The following is a 10,657-nucleotide window of genomic DNA, read 5'->3' as shown; positions in this document are numbered from 1 at the left end:
TGGCCCACACGCCGGCGCCTCCGTCACGTGAGAAAAAACGCTCGCAGGCTCCGCCGTCACGTGACGGAGTCCTCGGTCGGGAGGCGGGCCGCGCGGGGACTGGAGCCGGGAGCGCCGGCCCCTGCGTTTTCGCGCCCCTGGGCAGCGGGCCGGCCGGCTAGGCTGGGCCTCGGCGGCCGCGCACCCGCGGCCGCCATGGAGCGAGCACCGGGCTCGGAGCCCTGAGATGCACGGGCTCGCCCGCCTGGCTCGCTTAGTACAGATCTTCCTGGGTGTCGTCTGGATACCTGGTGGAAGCTGGACCTTCCGCACGGACACAAGCCGCAACCACCAGTTCTAAAGAGACTAAATTTGCTTCAGGATCTCAGGGTGGGAGGTTGGCAGGTGGTTGTGCAGTCTGGCTTGGAGGATCCGTCATTGATCTTGAAAAACAGATTATCGGGGCTGAAAGGGGTAGAAGGGTGTACCTAGCAGGGGCAAGCGGGAGTAAAAGGTCATTGGTGCGTGGGCTTTGCCCCTCGTCGGGGGGCGGGGGGAAATGCTCCGTGAGCCTAGCAGAGGGGTGGGGGCTGCCAAATGATGAGGGACACCAGTGGGGAGCGCTGGAAACATCTTCCGAGCGTAGAGTCACATTTGTGTGACCATTTTTTAAAAGACCCCCCCCCAAAGGGGCGCTTGGGTGTCTCCGTCGGTTAAGCGTCTGACTTGATTTTGGCTAGGGTCATGATCTCACGGTTTGTGAGATTGAGCCTTTCTTCTGGCTCTGCGCTGACAGGGCGGAGCCTGCTTGAGATTCTCTGATCTCTCTCCCCCCCCCCCCCCCCCGACCTTCTCTCTCTAAAAAAAAAAAAAAAAAAAAAAAAGACTCCCAAGAGCGTGCAGCCAGGGAAGTTTCCCCCCTTGCCCTGGGCCCCAGGTTGCAAGGCTGCACAGTGGAAGGAAAGTCTTGGAGGGACTTTCTGAGCTCTAGCCGGCACAGCACCAGGGTTCCTAGTGCTCTGAAGGGACTTGGGCATCGCTGAGTTCCTTAGGGTCGGGGCTTGGCCTTGTCCCTCTGGTATTGTCTGCAGTGAAGAATCTACTTGTCTACCTGCCCCTTGCCCTCCAGCTCCGGGCCTGCAGTTCTGGATCCCCCTTTGTCTCTCCCTCTCCTGCCCTAGGTGCAGTTTCTCACCAGTCTTCCCTAGAGCGCTGGCGGAGGTTTGTTTTTTTTTTTAAGTTTATTTATTTATTTTGAGAGAGAGAGAGAGAGAGAGAGAGAGAGAGAGAGAGACAAGAGGAGGGGCAGAGTGAGAGAAGGAGAGAGGGAATCCCAAGCAGGCTCTGCTCTGTCAGCGCAGAGCCGCTTGTGAGGCTGGAGGTCAAGAAATGTGAGATCATGAGCTGAGCCTAGATCCAGTTGGATGCTTAACCGACTGAGCCGCCCAGGCACCCGTGGGGGAGGTTAGTCTTGCCTTCCAAGGGGATCAGTGCAAATGGCACCACCTTTACCCAGGCATTTAAGTCAGTACTCTGGGAGTCATCCAGTCTCCATCATCCCACGTTACAGTCCTTCAGCAAGCCCTGACTGCTCCACCTTCCAAACAGGTGGCACCCACGTCCATGGCCATGGCCATCATCCTGGCTCCGGCCACCATTCTCTCTCACCTGGATGCCTGTGGGAGCTCTCTGAGTGCTCCCCTGCCTCCAGCCTGTCTTCCCCAGTCTACCCTCCATACAGCACCAAAGTGACCTTCCTAAAATGTCCCCCTTCTCACATACTGGCTCCTGTTCCTGGGGCTCAGCCGCACTTGCTCGACCTCAGATAGGCCTTCTCTGTGCCGCTCCCTCCCCCCCCCCCTTGAATTTGAAATAATGCAACATTATTTCATATACGTCTACTTAAGGTGCTGTGATGAAACTTCCAGCTTCTTCCCACAGTCCCATCCTTCCCTGGACAGTAGCTGCCCTTCCCCCCACCCCACCCCCACATTCTGTCAAAAAGTAAAACCCACAAAAGAACCTAGCATTAGCTATTCTCTTCCTTCCCTTTCCTCCTCTCTCCATATCCCTCACTCTCTTTTTACCCCAATGTAACTCAGCTTAGCCTTCACACACTCTCCACCGTGGCCCCACACCTGTCGCCTGGGCAGCCCAACTGGGACAGGAGCAGATGTCAAAGCTCCTGGAAGGCGAGGAGGGGGCACAATAATCACACAATTGTGCCTCTGCCCCGACACCTCTGACGCTGTAGGGCCCTGTGGCCTTGAGGTCTTTGGTGCAAGGCCTGGGGGAGGGAGAGAGAGACATAAACTCTCAGGATGTTTAATGAATCTTCAGACATACACCCACACACATAAAGTCTTTAGGATTTTTTTTTTTAAGTAATCTCTATGCCCAGCGTGGGGCTTGAACTCACAACCTCGAGATCAAGTGTTGCATGCTCTCCTGACTGAGCCAGTCAGGCACCCCTCTTTAGGATTCTTAATGAGTCTTTTCACACACACACACACACACACACACACACACACACCCTGCCAGAGGTCAGTTATCACCTGACCCTTCTGAAGGGCTCAGACCAGAAAGGAGCCTGGAGCTGGGAATCAGGGGTCCTGGGTCTCTAGTCTGTGCTTCACCACTGACTCGCTGTGTGACTTGAAGGCCCCTCTCTGTCTCTGCGGCTGTGTCTTCATCTGTATGACGTGGCTGGCGGTGTGAGATGCTCACTGAGGTTCCTTCCAACCTTGACGTGTTGTGATCCTGAAGGGGCCCTCGGCTTTCCTGGGCCCGTCATCTGGCCGCAGTTCCGGGAGGAGTTGTAATTGGCTGTCCTGCTCCCCCTAGGCTGCGGGACTGGAAGGATGTTCTCCTGTCTGAAACCAGGCAGCCTCTCTGGGCTTGCAGTTGGCATAGGCACCGACGCCTGTCAGGTCCGGACGGAGCAGGAGGCACAGTGTGTGGGGGGGGGGTGGGGGGGAGGGCCTTGCAACCGTGAGGCGCACCGTGTGTTGGGAGGGGAATAGGAACCCAAAGGCAGTTTGGGGTCTGTGCCGGAAAAGACCCGGGACAGCCCCAGCCCTGCTCGCAGATAGTCTCCAGCAAGTCAAGGCCTTTTTTTGGGCCTCGGCTTCCTCCCTGATAAAATGAGAGGGTTGCACGAGATGCTCTCTCAGGATACTTTCAACCCCCAAATTCCTAATCTTCACCCCACAGGTACCAAAGTATGTAAGATATGGATGCAGGAAGGTGGTTACCATTTCAAACGTTTAAAATAATTATCTGCTGGGGCGTCTGAGTGGCTCAGTGGGTTAAGCGTCCAATTTCGGCTCAGGTCATAATCTCACGGTTCGTGGGTTCGAGCGCCGTGTCGGGCTCTGTGCTGACGGCTCGGAGCCTGGGGCCTGCTTCGGAATCTGTGTCTCCCTGTCTCTCTGTCCCTCCCCTGCTCGCACTTTGTCTCTCTCTCTCTCTCTCTTTCTCAAAAATAAATAAACATTAAAAAAAATTTTTTAAATAATTATTTGTTGATGGGGTTCCTGTGTGGCTCAGTCAGTTGAGCTCCTGACTCTTGATTTTGGCTCAGGTCACGATCCCAGGGTCGTGAGACAGCCCTGAATTGGGCTCTGCGCTGAGTATGGAGCCTGCTTGGGATTCTCTCTCTCCCTCCCTCTCTCTCTGCCCCTGCCCCGTTCGCACTCTCCCCAAATAAATAAACCGAAACAAACAAACAAACAAAAGCATGTACTGAACGACAAGGGTATAGCATTCGGAGAGGTTGCAGGACAGGCTGTCGCGGGGGACTGATGGCATTCTAGGCCCTGGTCTGCCCAGATCTGGCTCCACTGCTCCCGGGCTGGACACATCGTTTCTTTTCTCTGAGCCTCAGTTGTCTCACCTGGAAATCGGGGGGAAGGGGCAATACCAGTCCTTCCCTCAAAGGGCTGTGTGAGGGTTCACTCGGTCCGCGTCCGTGAAAGCTCTCGGTACGCACCGTGGGCGTTGCCGCTGTTACGTCGTGGCTCACCATCCCCGTCTCTGGAGTGGGCCCTCAACCTCTTGTAGGGTCAGGACCAGAAACAAAATAAACCAGCGTGGACGGAGCCCCGGTGAATCCCACTAGGAACCTGGGAGGAGAGCCCCCCCCCCCCCCGGAGAAACAATACACAGAAAGGCCTGGAGGCCCGGGACTGGTCAGGGGGCTCCGGCGGAGGAGGCAGAGGTCAGCCCCGCAAAGAGGCGCGGTGCTGGGAGCCTGTGGCTGCCGCCACGGGGCCGCCCCGCGGTCCTGGGCCCTCGGGGCCCTCGGCGTCGCGGGGAGAATGAGTCCTCGCTGGCCTGGCTGTCCTCGCTCTGCCGGTCGCCCCGCGCGCAGGCCGGAGACCCGGGCTCCTCAGGCTGCAGACTAGAGGTGGGAGGCAGATGGGATGGAAACCTTAAACCCACAGCAGGGATGCGGAGGGGAAGCTCCGGCTTGTTCACCAGAACCTGGCATGCTGGAGTTACAGGGCCCCCTCGGAGCTCGAGTGAGGTAAGTTTAGGACAAATCAAAGGCAGCGTGCTTCACCCAGCAGGGGAGGACCCCGATGGAACTCATTACTCCAAAATGTGGTCTCGGCTGGAAATATAAATAGCTGCACAAAAGGTTTAGATAAATCCACGGATGACAGTTCCATTCATGGGTTGGAAGGGGAAGGAGGCTGTTAGGGGCCTGCTGGCCTGCGGGGAAGGCATCGGGGAGGCCACCTGGCCTCCCTCAGACCACCCCTGGGGGCCCCTGTCGGAGACCGGCTTCTTCGGGCCGCAGAGACCCAGGAGGCGGCGGTGCTCCTGAGGGCGGCAGCCGGGCCTGAGTCCCCCGGCCCTCTTCGCCGCCTCCCCGTGCTCCCCATCCACTGCCTGGGGAGACCTGGACACCACCAGCTCTGTGCCAAGCGTCCTGGCCAGGCTGTCCCTTAAGGGACCGGTAGAGGGAGACAGACACCGCGTACAGCCCCGGCTTCCAGAACAGAGACCAGGCTGCTCTGCCCTGGGCGAGCGCCTGTGGGTGCCCAACGCGGGGCTACACACCCAGGGAGAAGGGGGCCGAGAAGCCGTCCTCCCTGGCCGAGATGGGGTCACCAGAGGGCAGGGGGAGCGCGGGGAGACTTCAGGCAACCGGGGTCGGGCAGGGGGGAGGCCACTAATTAAGAGCAGGGCCCCGGCGACTCTGGAGCCATCTGGCCCTCCGTCCCGGCAGCCCCGAAGCCCCTGGTGGGCAGGGTGTGGGTCTCTCTATGTCCACGCTGTTCCTCGGGGCACATATGGGGGGTGCTTCCCGAATGTTTGTTGGGGGGCTGCGCCCCACCGGCCTGAGTGCCAGCTCCTCCCCAGCCCCGGGCACGGCTTCCAGGCCAGGTGTGGCCTTCCCCTCTTTGCCACCCAGACCCTCCTCGGCCCCTTCCCAGGCCCTGCCTGCCCTCCCCTTCCTCTGCACCACAGCCCTTCGTGGGCCTTGAGTTCTCGAGCCCTCTGTCACTTCACGCATTTCGCAGCGGCTGGCGAGTGCTCAGGGCGCTCCGGTGGGAAGGACGGGACCTCTGAGAGGTGCCTGTGGGGGCCGGGGAGGGGTGAACTCCTCACAGACCCAACCACCACTCGAGTGTTGCAGACAGACGGCCTGGAAGCCCGGACGGAGTTGCGCCCAGTACAGCCCGGACTCCTTGACTCCACTCAGAGCCCCCTGTGCCCTGAGTGCCCACCCTTCCCCCTCTGTCTCTCCCTCAATACACGCAGGCCCCCCCCCACCCCGGGGTTGCATAGTCAAATGCTCCGAACTGGTCGTCGTGGGAGGAGGGTTGAACGACGGCCCAACTCTCCAGTCTCGTATCTGTGTCCTGTGGTCTACGCCCAGCGTCACAGGGTCAGATCACGTTGGGGTTGTGGGGACAGGCTGTGGGAGGGAAGCAGGGTCTGAAGAACAGAAAAGGTGCAGACACGTGGGCATGGGGACTGGAAAGGGGGAGGTGGCGTCATTAGCCGAGACAGGAGGATAGGGCGCGACGGGGCAGATAACAATAATCCACAACGTTATCAAGTGCTGAGTGCCGGAGATTTGACTTGTATTAGCTCAATTGTCCTTACTCCGAGGAAGGTACCATTATCATCATTCCTGTTCCGTGCAGGAGAGAAGTGAGGTGTAGAAGCGCCAAGTGACTTGCCCAAGGTCACACAGCTAGCGGCGCCCTTACTCCTCGTCACTGTCCCAACAGTGCTGGGATGGCGGTCACTCGGGGTGGGACTCCAAGTCATCTCAGGGAGATGCTGTCTGTCCTCTGACCCCTGGGGCCCCTGAGGAACCCAGACAGTCTGGAGAAAGCCGGAGAAGTCTGAAGGAGGGAGGCCGGTAGGGAGGGAGGGGACAGAGCGGGAGGAGCCGGCAGTGACTCAGCAGGGCAGGATAAGGATCTTCCAGCCCAGGGAGAGGTAACCCCACTCCTCTGCCAGGGGAGACGGAGTCACGGAGCCCGAGGCATGGGTTGGCCAGGGCAATGGAACATCCTGGGAGGATGGCGGGGAAAGCTCCTGACAGGCAAGGGAGGAGTTGAACATCTGGGGCTACCCCCTTTGCCCCTGCCTTCCGGTACCCACTCACCACCCAGACATCCTTGCAGATGGGGAGACGCAGCCTAGGTCGGGCAGGGGAGAGGCAGGCAGCAGGGCCGGGGTCCCCTCAGCTTCACGGGGAAGCAGGGGGCGGGTGGGCGCGGTGTCCTCCGGGAGGCTGAGCCCGTCCAGGTGTGGGTGCAGGACGCAGGGCAGGGTAGGGCCGTGGCTGAGGTAGGAGGAGGTCCTCGGCACCCTGGGGTTTCCGCTGACATCACCGCCAGCTCAGGGCGAGGCAGGGCCCTCTGGGCTCGTGCCCACTGGAGGGAAAGGGAAAGTGCACAGCCCTGCCGGTGGCCCCCAGGCCCGCAGCCAGTGGCGCGTGCACGAGGTGATGGAGAGGAGGCCTCCCGTCAGGGATGCGGATCCCGGGGAGCCCCCGGCAGCCCAGGCAGAGCCTCTGAGCCTACGTGGCCCTCACTTTGCAGGCTGAGTAGTAGGGCCCTCGGAAGCCCAGGGAAGCCCTCTCCCTCCCTGGCTGTGGGTGGGTGGGGACCTAACACGCGGTTCGGTCCTCATTCCGTGACTCAAACCCACTCGCCTGCTCCTGGAATCTACAGTTCTAGCTGAGGGGACTGGAGCGCTTTTCAGGGGGCTGACTCTCGCCAGCCCAGGAGGGTCCAGGTCAGGTGCCTGCCCCCACGTGCCACACAGTCCATGTCAGCAGTGGGCAGAGAGCAGGAGGGCCCAGGTCCCCCGCTCCAGGCACAGGGAGATTCTCTTTCTGTCCAAAGGGACATCTTAGTGTCCCATAGCGGCAGGCTGGCCCCAGCTTAGATAACCTCATAGCCAGGGGGCGCTGGCTAGTCCTGGTGCCTCTGGAGCCCGCTCTCAGCCCCCAGCCCCTTCCCCTCTCGGCGTGCCCCATGTTGGCATCTGAATGGTGTAATTCAAAGGGCAGACAGTGCTGGGTTCCAGTCCTGGTTCCGCCACTTGTGTGACCTGAGACAAGCGACTTCATCTTTCCAAGCCTCAGGGACCTCACGTACAAAATGGGTAAATCGCAGCTCCTGTTTTCTGGGGTTACAGCAAGAATCAAATGGTCTCGTCCACGAAAAACCTTAGCACAGGACCCAACACGTGGTGAGAGCTCAGTATGTTTAAACTATTGTCATCAGTTAAGCCTTAGGGTCCTAAAAGGAGTAAAAGTGTCACCAAGAAATGCCAGGCATTGCAGCAGGCACTGGCAGGCCCCTGCCTCTCCTGCCAGCACACAGGTCAGCCTCCACCCCTCATCCCCATGGCCCCGTGGGGCTCCTGTCTGTGCACTCAGGACATGTCTGGTCAACACGTGAATGAATTAGTGAGCGTCCTCACTTACCTCTGTGGGCTTCGCCCACACTCTCATTCCTGCCGACCCATCAGGAGGGGACTGGATCAGAGGCTTCCCTAGTTCAGGAATCCACGACATCCTTGGGGCCCAGGACCCCTTCAGTGCCAATTTTCTGCAGCTGTGTGGGACATGGGATGTTGGGGGTGTCTGGAATGCCTTTCCTGGGGGTACCAGCTCTGGGAGTAGGAAGGGAAGGTGAGAGGGAGCGGTCTAGCCTGTCCCTGAGCCCAAACTGACTCACCCCACCCCCTTGGAGGGCAACCCAAGCATCGCCAGGCGCCAGACCCGCCCCCCTCCCGGCCACATCCCTTGGGGTCTGGCCTGCCACTCCCTGTGGATAAGGCCTGGAAGGCCAGAGAGGCAGCAAAGCAGTGTCCTCCTCATGAGCTCCCCGATCTCCCACCATCCTGCTGGGGAGGAGGGCACAAGGGGTCATACCCCATCCCACGAGAGGCGATGGCTTTTCCCAAGGCCATGCCGCTGGCCAATCGGAAGCCCCTGGTCCTGACTCCCAGCTTGACTCTCCGCAGAACAGGGAGCCCCGTGGGCCAGGGCCAGTGCGCCCTCGGTGCATCTTCCTGTGGCTCCAGCTATGTTTCCCACCCTGAAGCTCCACCTCCTCCCAGAGCTCTCCTGCCCTTTCCATCCTCTGATCGCTCAGTTTAAATGAGTGCCCCTTGTCACCAGACCATGACATTCGCAAAGGCAGGGGTGGGTTTTCCTTCCCTCTTCTGTCTTCCTAGCGCCTAGCACCCAGCAGGGTTTCGGAAACGTCTTGCACACCATGTACCAAGACAGATGGCTCTGGGGCTCAGGGGGCACGAGTCTCCTGTAGCCTCTGCCCTGCCCTCACCAGCAATCCCAGAACAAGAATCCCAGTCTGAGAGCCACAGGGGAGTGGGAAGTTGACATCCCCAGCTGGAAATCAGAGGGCAGCCCCCTGCGCCCCCACGCCACCGAAATCCTGGAGGGGAGCTATCACGCTCTGCCTCTCCTTTCTTCCTTCTCTCCCCCAATTCCCACAGCCCACCCTATTTAGGATTTGGCAGCGGAAAGGCAAGGTCTTTATTCCAGCCCCCACCCCAACCCACCTGGCAGCTCCTAGCCTCCTGCCTTTGCCCAGACATGGCAGAGGGGCACTGGCAGCTTGGAGATGGAACCGATTTTCCCCTTGGCAGTGGGGAAGATGGGGGGAGGGGGGGGCTTGGCCACCCCCTGGTTGAGGGGAGAGGGCAGGGATGCAAGTCTAGACAAGAGGCAGAGGGAGAAGGCGACTTCTCCAGCGTGCAGTGTCACCGTAACAAGCTGGGTGGGTGTGGGGGGTGGCTGTGCGTAAAGTCAGTTGTCCCTGCTCCCCCTCGGCCTGGGTTTCATTTCAGGGCCACAGGCCCTCAGCTACTGCAAAGCAATGTTTTCTGGCCTCCCGAGGCGAGTATTTGCTGGGCGTGTGGTGGGATGGGGGGGTGCTCCCCTTCCACTGCAGTCTGTTCCTCTTCCTCCCTGGGCTCCTGCCTCCTCCCTCCTTCCTACTCCCACCCAGTTACTTTCCTGCCCTTCCCTCCTCTCAGCCCCCCACCTCCCTCCTTCAGCCCCCCTCTCCCTCTTTTCCCTTTCTCGCCCGGCCCCCTCCTCCTCTCCCGAGTGGGGGCTGCTTTCTCCCTGACTCAGCAAGGTGCTTTATAAGGTGCTGAGGGGGCTCAGCCAAATCCAAACCACATTGTCTGTGCAGACACTCTCCACAAGGAGCACAAGGACGAATTGCACGCCCCACTTCCACTTCCCTGCCGTGCGTGTGCGTGCGTGGCTCCCTCCTTCTGAAAGGGAGGCTGCTTGAGGACCTCATGGCTGGCCTCAGTGCCAGTCACCCACTGGACATCTGCCTTCTTGACCTTGGCGTGGGCATCAAAAGACCTCAGGGCTCACCCGCCAAGAATGCCATTGAGACTGCAGAGTTCTGGCTGAGGTGGGGGGGCGGGTGGGGGGAAGAAGGAGGCCCTGAGCACTTTTCAGAAGGACACCCCCCCCAAGACAGGTTTCCTTAAAGCTGCTACTGATGCCCCGGAAAGCCCCCTGCCCCCAACCCCCAGCCAGCTCCCCTCTCCCAGCTGTTTTTCTCCTTGTTTAGAAAGAAAAAAGAAAGAAAGGAGGAAAAAAAAAAGCAAAAAACAACCCAACAACAAAGTCTGTCCCACTCCAGTGAGGTAATTGAAAACAAACTTCTTCCCCACCCCCCCACCCCCCCACCTCAGTCCACACAGTGCAGAAAAGGGAAGAGCTGCCCTGGGAACCTAGCGCTGGTCCTGACCATGCCGCCTGCTCTGACCCGCAGGCTGGAGGGGCTGTGGCAGGGCTGGCGGGGCACCCTCCTTTCTTCAGGGACACGGACACGGGGCAGGAGTCGTGGACTGAAGACTCTGATGCTGTTGGGGGGCGCGGGGAGGAATCCCCTTCCAGGGTTGGCCCACCACCACCTCTCCCACTTTGAAAAAACAAATAAAGGACAGACGCAACTTATTACCAAATGGTTTAATTGGTGGTCTGGATCTAGAGTACTCAAGCCTTGGGGACCAAATGACCGTCCCCCAAGAAGTCACCAAAAGGAGATGTCTGGAAGCCCCAGACGGGGAGAGCTGTTTCCTCTGCACTCTCCCTGGCAGCTCTCCGTCGGGGGGGGGGGGCGGGGGGGGGGAGGAAGGGGCCAGG

This window comes from Felis catus, chromosome D1, assembly GCF_018350175.1.
Source record: "Felis catus isolate Fca126 chromosome D1, F.catus_Fca126_mat1.0, whole genome shotgun sequence".
In the NCBI taxonomy this organism is placed as follows: domain Eukaryota; kingdom Metazoa; phylum Chordata; class Mammalia; order Carnivora; family Felidae; genus Felis; species Felis catus.
This window is presented reverse-complemented; position numbering follows the sequence as displayed.